Below are 12,028 nucleotides of genomic sequence, written 5' to 3'. Positions count from 1 at the left end.
TCCCCTTCCCCGTTCTTCTCATGTGGCACAGCTCAGTCTGGTCATGTCCACTCTGGACTCCCCCAGATGGCCTTGCCTCAGACTATGCTCTCCACATATCTGTGGTAATACATTTTCTCCTCCATCCTACCCAGTACCGGTCACATTCCTTTCTGTTTTATTTATTCGTGTTTTCATTCATTAGGTGGCAAAACCCAGGACCAGTCATGTCCTTGCCTTTCCTTTTTTATTTCTTTTTTCTTTTTTTACTCAAGCATGTATTTAAAACGTGCCATTGTTCTTCCAGAGCTTTAGAGCACACCCGTATTTTTATTGTTGAGTAGTACTTCATGGCATGGACACCTCACTCTATCTTAAAGGCTTTTCATTTGGGAAATTATAAATGAAGTTGCAGACATCTGCACGAATGTTTTTGTACAGACATGAGTGTTTTTGTTCTTAGGCAAATTTCTCTGAGCTGTACTGTGTGACTCTTTCCTCAGGACATGTGGACAAATGCCTACTTACCTCAGACAGGGAATCAACAATGGATCAATGTCTGCATACCACCAATGAGTTTTCTGGGAACACTTATAGGAATATGGGTGAGAGGGTTACTTGCAGAAGCAGAAATGACTCAAAGACAGCGGCATCACCAAAGCCCACCCCAGCATGGATGGCAGCTCATAAAGCTAGAAACCTGGAGCTCACTGCTTAATAGGTTAGAGAGTACTTTCTAGACAGCGCCACTAGTTTGAAAGATGACTCTTAGCATTCCTTAATTGCTAAGATTGAGGAAGGGTAGCCCTTGAACACCTGGTCAGTTCTGGGGACTTCCTGGACCTCCTGAGTTGTTTACTTCCTGAATCTTAAGGAATCTCCCTTTAGAACACCCTGAGTCTATTTTTTGTTTTTTTTTAATTATTTATTTTTATTATTTACACTTTATTCACTTTGTATCCCAGCTGTAGCCTCCTCCCTCATCCCCTCCTAATCCCATCCTCCCTCCATCTTTTCCTCCCATACCCCTCCCCCAGTCCACTGATAGGGGAGGTCCTTCTCCCCTTCCATCTGACCTTAGTCTATCAGGTCTCATCAGGACTGGCTGCATTGTCTTCCTTTGTGGCCTATTAAAGCTGCACCCCCCTCCGGGGGAAGTGATCAAAGAGCAGGCCACTGAGTTCATGTCAGAGACAGTCCCTGTTCCCATTACTAGGGAACCCACTTGGACACTGAGCTGTCATGGCTACATCTGTGCAGGGGTTCTAGGTTATCTCTATGAATGGTCCTTGGTCGGAGTATCAGTCTCAGAAAAGACTCCTGTGCCCAGATTTTTTTCTCTCCTGTGGAACTCCTGTCCCCTCTAGGTCTTTCTATCTCCCCCTTCTTTCATAAGAGTCCCTGTACTCTGCCCATAGTTTGGCTGAGTCTCAACCTCTGCTTTGATACCCTGCTGGGTAGAGTCTTTCAGAGTCCCTCTGTGGTAGGCTCCTGTCCAGTTCCCTGTTTTCTCCCTCTTCCGATGTCCATCCTGTTTGCCTTTCTGAATGAGGATTGAGCATCTTACCCAGGGTCCTTCTTCTTGATTAACTTCTTTAGGTGTACAGATTCTAGTATGATTATCCTATATTATAAGTCTAATATCCACTTATAAATGAGTATATACCTTGTGTGTCTTTCTACTTCTGGGATATCTCACTCAGGATGATCTTTTCTAGTTCCCACTATTTGCCTGCAAATTTCATGATTTTTAATTGCTGAGTAGTATTCCATTGTATAAGTGTGCCACAATTTCTGTATCCATTCCTCAGTTGAGGGACATATGGACTGTTTCCAGGTTCTGGCTATTACAAATAAAGCTGCTATGAACATGGTTGAGCAAATCTCCTTGTTGTATACTTAAGCATATTTTGGATATATGCCTAGGAGTGGTATTGCTGGATCTGGTGGTAGCACTATTCTTAATTGTCTGAGAAAGCACCTGATTGTACAAAGTGGTTGTGCAAGTTTACATTCCCACCAGCAATGGAGGAGGGTTCCCCCCTCTAGCATGTTTTGTCACTTGAATTTTTGAGCTTAGCCATTCCGATAGGTATAAGATAAAATCTCAGGGTTGTTTTGATTTACATTTCCCTTATGACTACGGATGTTGAATATTTCTTTAAGTGTTTCTCTGCCCTATGATATTCCTCTATTGAGAATTCTCTGTTTAGCTCTGTACTCCATTTTTTAATTGGATTACTTGATCTGTTGGTGTTTAACTTCTTCAGTTCTTTGTATAATCTGGATATTGGCCCTCTGTCAGATATAGGGTTGGTGAAGATCTTTTCCCAATCTGTAGGTTGTCATTTTGTTCTGACAACAGTGTCCTTTGCAGTTTCATGAAGTCCCATTTATTGATTCTCTTAGAGCCTGTGCTGTTGGTGTTCTGTTCAGGAAGCTGTCTCCTGTGCCAATGAGTTCAAGGTTCTTCCCCACTTTTTCTCCTAACAGGTTTAGCACGTCTGGTTTTATGTTGAGGTCTTTGATCCACTTGGACTTTAGTTTTGTGCAGGGTGATAAGTATGGATCTATTTACATTTTTCTACACGAAGACAACCAGTTAGACCAGCACCATTTGTTGAAGATGCTATCTTTTTTCCATTGAATGGTTTTGGCATCTTTGTCAAAAATCAGGTTGTCCATAAGTGTGTGGGTTTATTTCTGGGTCTTCTATTCGATTCTGTTGATCCACCAGCCGGTTTCTATGCCAGTACCATGCAGTTTCTATTGCTATTGCTCTATAGTACAGCTTGAGATCGGAGATGGAGATACCTTCAGAAGACCTTTTATTGTAGAGGATTGTTTTAGAGATTCTGGGTTTCTTGTTTGCTTGTTTTTTAAATACGGGCTCTCTCTTATGTAACTCCGGCTGTCCTGAAACTCAGTATGTAGACCAGAGTGGTGCAGAATGCACAGAGATCTTCTGGCTTTGGCTTCCTGAGTTCTGGGATTAAAGGCTTGTGCCACCACACTTACCCTATGTCCTGAGTTTTAATGAGCATCCCATTAGAGATTCCTGGGTCTTAAGGATCCTTGAGACTTGAAGAAATTGCTTTATAACAGCATGACACCTAGTCCTATGGTAATTTCCATGTCCAGCTCTGAAAAACAAACAAATATGCCCATAAGAGTGAGTGGACAGCATCTATTGGCCTGAATACCCATTTTAGCTTTAAAAACAAACAAACAAACAAACAAACAAACAAACAAACAAACAGGTATATGTGGCTACCTAATTGCTTGCTTGTTTAACTCACTCGACAGCAGAAGCAAAGCCCCAAACAAACAAAACACTTGCTGGCCATTCACATCTGGTAGTAAAATGTCTGTTCAGATCTTTTTATTTGTCAGTTTTGGGGGGAGTGGCGGCAGGCAAGATGGCTCAGAAGGGAGAGGTACTTGAATGCAACCCTGATGATCTATCTGAGTTTTATTTCCGAATCCCACCAGGTAGCAGGAGAGAATGGACTTCTGGGAGCTGACTTCTGACCTCCACCGAAGTGTGGTGGCATGCATGCAGGTGTAACCACATATGAAAACATGAATGAATAGATTAATTAACAAATAAACTTCAACTGAGCTGTTTTCTTATCATTGAATTTTAATGGTCCTTTGTATATTTTGGCTCTGGATGCCTTACTGGATCTATATTGTGTAAGTATTTTTACAATGTTTATCCTGTTGTCCCAGAATTTTATTTTTCCTTTTGCTTATTTTGAGATAGGGCCTCACTTGGCAGCCCTGGCTGGCCCAGAACCCACTATGTAGACGAGGCTGGCCTCTGAAACGCCCAGGGATTCAAGGCGTGTGCTAGCATGCTCAGCTGGTGTTTATTTTTAACTGTCTTTTGCACAGCAGTTGTGTTTGCTTGTTCCTGCTGCTGAGGCTGGAGCTTGGGGTCATGGACGTTTCAGCCAAGGGCTCTGCCCTAAGCTGTGTTCCCAGCCTGACGGTTTCCAGATTAATGAGTTCCAATTTGCCCATCCCCCGGTAGTGCCCCTTGTTGAGTGTTGTGTCTGTAAGCGTACTGCTGGAGCCAAGATCACCTTGACTTCTCTTTCACATTCCCTTTGAAAACACTTATCGTTTTGCATTTTGCACTTGGACATTTAGTTCTATGCTCAGCTTTGATTAATTTCTTCGACACATTTAAACTCTGGACGGAGGCCTTCTTCTGTTGTGTTTTCGTCGGGGTCCAACTATTCCAGCAGAGTCTGTTGGGAAGACAATCTTTCTTCTGTTAAATCGCCTCGCTCCCTGTTTAAAAAAAAAAGAAAAAAACCAGCAACAAACAATGTGTGGACTATATTTGTGTGTCTATTTCTGGGCTCTCTGTCCTGGTTCATCGATCTGCATGTCTAACTTCGCTGTCTTGATTACTGTAGCTTTATAGTCAGCCTTGAAATTGGCTCATCCCCATCCTCTCATTTAATTCTTCTTTTCTGGCTTTTTCATCACTGTGTTGGCCACTCTAGGTCCTTTGCCCTTCCACATAAATTTTAATATCAGTTGGTCGATATCTACAAAGTATTTTACAGGGACTTTGGGGTGGCGTGAAAATCTATATCTCAAGTTGGGATAATATAGGGCTTAGCCATATTGAATTATTCAATCTACAATTGTGGAATATCTCTTCCATTTAGGTCACTGAGAAATTTCCTTCACGTTTTGCATTTTTCTACATGTGGTTTGCTTTACGTGTTTTGTTAGAGCTATATCTAAGTTCTTCATTTTTTGTGCTATTATAAATGGTATTTAAATATACACACATGTGCCTCTATATGTGTGTGTATGCTTAAAATTCAAGTTATTCATTGCTGGCATATGGAAAATAATTGATTTTTGATATCAACCTTGTATCCTGTGACTTTGCTGTACTCACTTCTTAATTCAGGAAGAATCTTTTTGGGTGACTTTAGGATTTTCTAGACCATAACGCCGCCTCTGAAAAAGGACAGTTTTATTCCTTTCTTTCTGAAGACACACACACACACACACACACACACACACACACACACAGCCATGTGTCTTTTTCTCATTGTCCTGGTGAGGACTGCCATTGTAGAGTAAAACACTCATGGTGACTGAGGCTGTACTTGACTCATTCTTCATCTCATCCTCACGATGCTCTCTGTGGACTCTTTTCTTTTGTAAACCATTTTTACTAAGTAGGGGAAAAAATCTCCCCTGATTCCCAGATTTCTAGGGGTCAGGTTCATTTTTCTCTCCCTAATTTCTGGGCATTAAATTTTGTCTAATGCACTTTCTATACCAATGGATACTATCCTATGCTTTTATCTTCAGTCTCTTGATGTTATGGCAAGTTACAGCACCTCAGCGAGAATTTACTCAGTGTACTCAGGGAAATACTATGATAAAAACCTTTTTAATAATAGTGTGTGTCCAGTCCTGGCTAATGGCCAAAGAAAGACTAGGTCTGAACAAAAGATTCTTTGCAGTTTACACAGATTTGAGATATAACATTGTGTATCTCCACATGCTTCCATCTGCAAATCTCTTCTAGGTCCCACAGACCTTGAGCAATTAGAGAAAGAAACTGCAAAGTTCGGTTGCTTTGGATAAACAGGGAGATTCATGCTGTAAAGCTATTGTCCCAGTTATCCACGCCAACACCCCCAGAGGTCACTGGTTTGATTTCTGACTCTACAAATTTGCTTTTTGGAAAACAAGTCACATGAAAGAGGTTCTTCACATGTTGTCTTCAGTGACTGGCCTCCTGGCATAATTTTCTCCAGATGTGTCCCTGTGAGGTTCCTGGCAGTGGCACATTCCTTTCTATGGGGACAATTCCTATTAAAACCATGACTTGTCCATCAAAGGCGCCTCAGCCATAGAGGCGAGAAGATTGAAAGTTCAAGTTCAACTTGGACCACACTAGACCCTGTCTCAAAAGCCAACCAAACCATAACAACAAAAAGGAAGCTGCCATGTTGTTGAGCCAGGGCAACTGTGTCATCTTCATCCCTTGGATGACAGGTCCTGCATTTCCACATTCTTTCTGCACTTGGTTCCATGGCTTTAAGCTTACATGGCTGCCGTGTCTCACTGTGGGGTAGCTTGCATGGCCAATGTCACTCTTGAGCATTTTTCTCACATTTTCTTCTGTGTAGCCTCTACCCAAGTTTCTGAAACTTTTGTTTTGTTTCAAATTAATATTTTTAAATATAATTACATATATTTTCCTCTTCCAACTCCTCTCATCTGCCCACTTTCTCCCTCTCACATTCATGACCTCTTTTTATTTTAATTGTTATCCACTCAGTCCATTTAGTGTTGCTTGTAAGAACATGGTTTGACCACTTGATAGTAGATAACCAGGTAGAGAGCTCACCCCCTGGGGAAGACCTTTTCTTCAGCTCTCAGCATTCCTTAGTTGCCTGCAGTTCTTTGTTTAGGAATGCCGTAAACTTGTGGCTTATGTTTTTATTTTCTTAATGTCCCCTTTGGAACAAAAGAGGGTCCTCTCTCTCTCTCTCTCTCTCTCTCTCTCTCTCTCTTTGAGGGCTTATTAATTACTTTTCTATCTATGACAAAATACCTGGCAAAAGCAACATCAGAAACTAAGGTGTTCCAGTTTCCTTTCTGTTGTACTGGTGAGGTTACCCCCCCACCCCACAAACCCCAAACAAAGCAGCTTAGTGGAAAAGGGTTTGTTTCAGCTCATAATTCCAGGTTACAACACATCACCGTGGGGAGCCACAGTGGCAGGAGCTTGAATCAGCTGGTCACATGGCATTCACAGCCAGGAGAAGACAGGAACTAGATACGAGCATGCCGCTTGCTTGCACTCAGCTTGCTTTCTCCACTCTTACACAGCTCAGGACGCCCTGCCTTAGGAACAGTGCCACCCACAGGAGTCTTCCATTATCAATTCACTTAATTACGACGATGCCCACAGGCCAAACCAATGTAGAAAATTCCTCATTAAGACTCTCTTCTTGGTCATTCTAGGTTGTGTCGAGATGTGTCAATTAAAGATGTGTCAATCACAGAAAGGTTTATCCCGGCTCCATAGTTTAAGGGTATAGTCCAGACTATACCCTTCTAGACGGAAGGGTATACCTACCAAACGGAAGGTACTGAAGGCAGCTGGTTACCTTGCATCCAGACTCAGTTGACAGATGAGCCCTGGTGTTCGGTTTATTTTCCCCGTCTTATTCCACCTGGAACCCTAGCCCATAGAAGATGCCATCCTCAGTCAGGGTGGATCTTTCCACTTTGGTTCATCTAATCTTGAAACTTCTTCATGGATAGGTGTCTTTACTCTAAAATGAGAGTAAAGACCATCTTTACTGAGAGTAAAGACCATTACCCAAATTCTTTGGTCAAAGTAAGCAAGCCTTATTTTCTGTTGGACAGGGCTGTCTCCCTAAACCAGGGTTTGAGAAAATAGCATTGAACCCAGGGAATAGTGAGGCATATATAGCCTGAACACTGCAAGACTAGGGTTTTCCAAGGGTTGGGGCTCGGGGGTCAGAATGTGACCTCAGCACTCTGGGCAGGGAGCAGGGTAGTATTTGAGACAAGAAAGTCTGAGAAGCCACAGGGAGGGTGTCGCTCCAACAGGTTCACCCTCAAGTGTCCACCATGTAACCAGCCACAGAGACTGGCCAGGAGGTGAGGCAGCCAGGCAGAGACCAGCAAAAGGCCCAGATAGAAGTCAATGCTGGTGGGGCCACAACGATGACCACTTACTGAGTGCCTGCTGACTCAGGGCTCTGCCTCACTTCAGTACAACAAAGATTAGCTTGGCCTTATGGTTGAGGAAGTGGAGGCTCTGAAAGGTGAAGCTATTGGCAGGTAGGTTTTGTTTTCCTGGCCAGGCTGATGTTGGGACAAGGGTCGGAGATGACATGAGGGTTTCTGGACGTTGGAAACCAGCTGGTCCACCCCGGAATTTCTCTTCTAGTTGGCACCACACATCACTGTTCAGTTGAACTGCTCGGCACTCAGAGGGACAGAGGGACACTGTAATCTTGACAAAAATCGAAACAGTGTCACGTGGAGTGACTGGGGAGGGTTGATTAGCACGGGGGCTTCTGAAGGGGCCGTGGCTGATGGGTCACCCGCAGAGGGGCGTCTAGTCAGGGCAGTATAATCACATCTTTCACTGTGGTTGTCTGGTCTTTCCTTTTACCGTCACTGAATCTCAGGAAAGCATATCGACTTCTATCACATAGATGTTGGATGAACTTGTTCTCTCCGAGAGGCTTGGCGGTAAGGCAGGAGAATGCCCTACATAAGAGAGACGGGTCGCCTGCCTCAAATCCTCATGATGTGGACCGTAGCTGCTTCTAGCGGTTATCCCCACCTGTGGTCTCAGAACTGTCCATCCTTCTCCTTGTGTGCTCTGGAGACTCATGGGTGTGTTTGTGTGTGGGGGGAGCTAAGCACTATCCTTCAAGCATAGCAACCATAGTCATTGTGAGACCAGCTGGGACTGCTTGCCAAAGAGCATCATACAGAGCTGTTGGCTGTCCACATTCCCTCATAGAAAAAGGAAGCAAGCAGGCTCACCTGACCCTTCCCTGAGCATCCGGCCATTGATACCAGACAGCTGTATGCAATTCTGCCCTAATTGCTTGGGTCTCAGGGAGGGGTAGAGTATGTGGTCTGGGGAGTAGCTGCATTCCTGTTTGTAAACCCTTGTCCACCCATGCTTAGTAAATGAGCCCTAGTGATCCCATTGGTTCCCCAGGATAAACCTTGGTGGAAGTGAACTCGTTTGTTGTTTCTACCTGATGACGAAGGAGTAGATGTTGCTTTGGCCTCCCTCACGCTGTGTAGAAATTCCTCACAATTGGAGGCCACGGGGATTCTCTGTGGTCCCCGTCGGAGATGAACCCATCACCTTGGCTAAGGATGGTAGACCTTCCCAATTTTGTGTTTTCCTGGGCCCCACAAATCTGGGTTTGGGGGCGCATCTGATTCACAATAGCTCAAGAATCAAGATAGCCCAGAGCAAAGTGCTGGCTGCGGTCAAGCTGATGTCAGCCCGCAGCACCAGGGCCTGAGAACCTAAATCCTTGATGCCATAACCTTTCCCTCAGCAGCTGCTGTGCCCTCGTTTGTTGATGGAAGAAGTCATCGTTAGTCCCGCTGACCTCACTCTTGCCTAAGGACAGCAAGTCTCTATGGATGTGGTTTGGTATTTTGTGTCTTGGCAAGAAAAGAAAGATGAATCCTCCCAGGGTACAGAGACATGAAGGGCTTCCTCTTTTGGGAATCCACTCACTCCTATTCCGGGGAGGCTTGGAGTGTGTCAGCCTCCTGTCTACTCACTCATGTTCTCTTTTCTGACTGTAGCAGATGGGGTGCCCCTTCCTTGGTTCCACACATGCTGTCGGCGACCCCTCCATCTTGTGCATAGCCGACACGCTGTCGCCATGCTGTTCTTCATGTCCCACTAGCAGCCAGTGACTAGAGCTAGTGACTAGCCCTTGGAGAAGACTTCCCTGCCTTGGGAACGGGATCTGGAAGCTTGTATCTTAGTTTCTACCCATAACTGACTCTTCTTTGAGGGGTGAGAAGGAACTAGTCTGGTGAGTAAAATAATCTCCGCTGCCATTCGGCAATCCGTGTAATGGAAGGACAAATAGGTTCTTTCTGGCTGTCAGGGAATCTCGGGTTCTCACATGGCAGGTGGTGGGCAGAGCTGAGGTCATTGTGTCTTTCTGGACACTTGGGAGAGTCTGTCACATGCCAGAGGGTGTGAGGTTATTGTCACCACCTCTTGCCCCTCTCTAAGGCCCCTTTGCTCTGGGGTACTTGCTTCGCTTGGCTGTTTATCACCATCTGCTACTGGTGAAGACTTGATTAACATGTGACCCCACTGGGCACTGGGCACAACCAGCTTCCCATTTCCTGCTATAAGGAAGTCCTCGCTGGGCTCCAGTCCAAGGCTGTGACAGATTAATGTCAAGGATCTGTCCCTTGGGATGCCCTGGGGTCAGCTCTGTGCGGTCAGGAGATAGAGACTGATTTGGAAGTTTAAACATGGAAGTTTTCATTTGAAGTGGTTTAACTGTTAAACTCATCAAGAACCTGGGTGGCTAAGAGTTCAGAGAGAGCAAAACAGCATGCTTGTGACCTCTAAAGCTGAGAGGATGAGCAGAGAAGCAGGAAAAAGTGCCAGAGATGGCGCTTACCCAGTGCCCTAGTTTAGGTTTTCTTTGGGACAGCCTGGCCATCTCCGGAGCACACCTGCCATCAATGACCAAGAAAGCTGCTGTGGGGGTCTTGTGGGGGTGACTCAGGAGACAGTGCCCCTACGTGGAAAAGCTTATGCTGAAGACCGTGTCGAATCTCACTCTTGCTCCTGGGCTCTTGCCCTATCTTTCCTGCCTCTACCAATGACTATGACTTCCACCAGGGTGCTGGCAAAGGAAGCATGGTGACAAAGCCAGGTTTTCATAACCCAGATGGAGAGCTGAGTGGTGACAGACTGATCCTTGCAGTGTGGAGGAGGACCCTGGTGTTGGAAAATGCTCTCAGAGAGCTTGGTCTCAGGAAGCTCAGGAGACTTCTGTGCTCTGCTCTTTCCAGGCTGAGTCTTCTCGGCTCGGGGACCTCAGCTCACCCCTAAGAAATATCAGTTTTTCCATGTGCAAAGGGTCCCTAGCGTGAGAGGTTGGGGATGGGTGTGAGGAGTGAGTCATGCCTTTTGACCCATGACACTGGAAGTGGATAAGGGGTGACAATGAGGTGAGCGTGGAAATCACTTGGTGTTTTGCTGTCTCCTGGCTTCGTGTCTGCATCTCTGACGATCTCTCACCACCCACTTCAGTTCCGTTAGTGATTTCGACCTTTGTATTTATCAGGATGCTCAGGATCCAAATTAAAACCACAACTCAATGTGTCTCGTAGAGTAACGGCATTCATCACTGCACGTGAGGAGAATCCAGGGTGGATGAAACTTCAGGGCTGGTTGATTGTACACCTAAAGGACCTTAGGAGAATTAAGAAAGGGTCTCAGCAGTGTGCATCGGCAGGGGCTGAGGGAGGAGACGTGGGAAGAGGATAAAATACATCTACAGGACTGAACACTGCAGGCATCGTGATCTCAGGGACACCCTTTGGCTTCTGTGAGCCTCAGTTTCCTTGACTGCATAACTGGAGACTCAGGAAGATGGGCATGAAGTCCTGTATATGGGTCCTGGCTGGCAGCAAGCGATAAGTGACCTCTTGTGGCTACTGGTGACATGTGGACGCTGTAGTAGATGATCTCATTTCAGCTCGTGGATGTAGGACTCTTCACGGTCCAGTGACCAGGGCGGGGCAGTGGCTAGTGCTCTGAACCCAGAGGTATAGAAGCTATACTCAGGAGAAGTATGGAGGGACAGGCCATTGCTGGGAACTGCTCCATAACAGAGTGGATATGCCTGGATGGAGGATCTCGAAGCGTAAGTCAATGGTGGGAGCAAACTCTGCAGGTCCAGCTTCTGATCACCAGCGGGGCTAGTGCCCTGGGCCTTTCACAGTCACAGGGATATGGGAGTAGGATAAGGACCGGGGAGATTGCTCAGTCAGCAAAGTGCTTGACATGCAAGCAAGAGGAACTGAGTTTGATCTCCTGAACCCACATTAAAAAGCCAGGTGTGGTAGCATGTGCTTGCTTGGGTAGGAGGATGGAAACTGGAGGATCCCCGAGGTTCATGGGCCAGCCCACATAGATGAACTGAGCTTCCAGGTAATAAGAAACACTCTTTCAAATAACAAGGTATATGGTACTGGAAGAATGACAGCTGAGGTTCACCTTTAGCCTCCATGCGCACCCACGCACATGCCCGTACACAAGAACCTACCCACCCCAACACACTCACAAGTAGCTTTCTGATTACACTCAGATTCTTGTCTGCTTGTCAGTGTCTCCTGCCTCAAACCTTGCAGGGTCTCTGGGCTCTGAGTCATAAGGTCTTTTCTCACTCTCTATCGGCCAGCTCTCTCTCTCTCTCTCTCTCTCTCTCTCTCTCTCTCTCTCTCTCTC

This window comes from Psammomys obesus, unplaced genomic scaffold (genome assembly GCF_907164565.1).
Source record: "Psammomys obesus unplaced genomic scaffold, mPsaObe1.curated_primary_1811, whole genome shotgun sequence".
Taxonomy (NCBI): domain Eukaryota; kingdom Metazoa; phylum Chordata; class Mammalia; order Rodentia; family Muridae; genus Psammomys; species Psammomys obesus.
Note: the sequence above shows the minus strand (reverse complement) of the source record.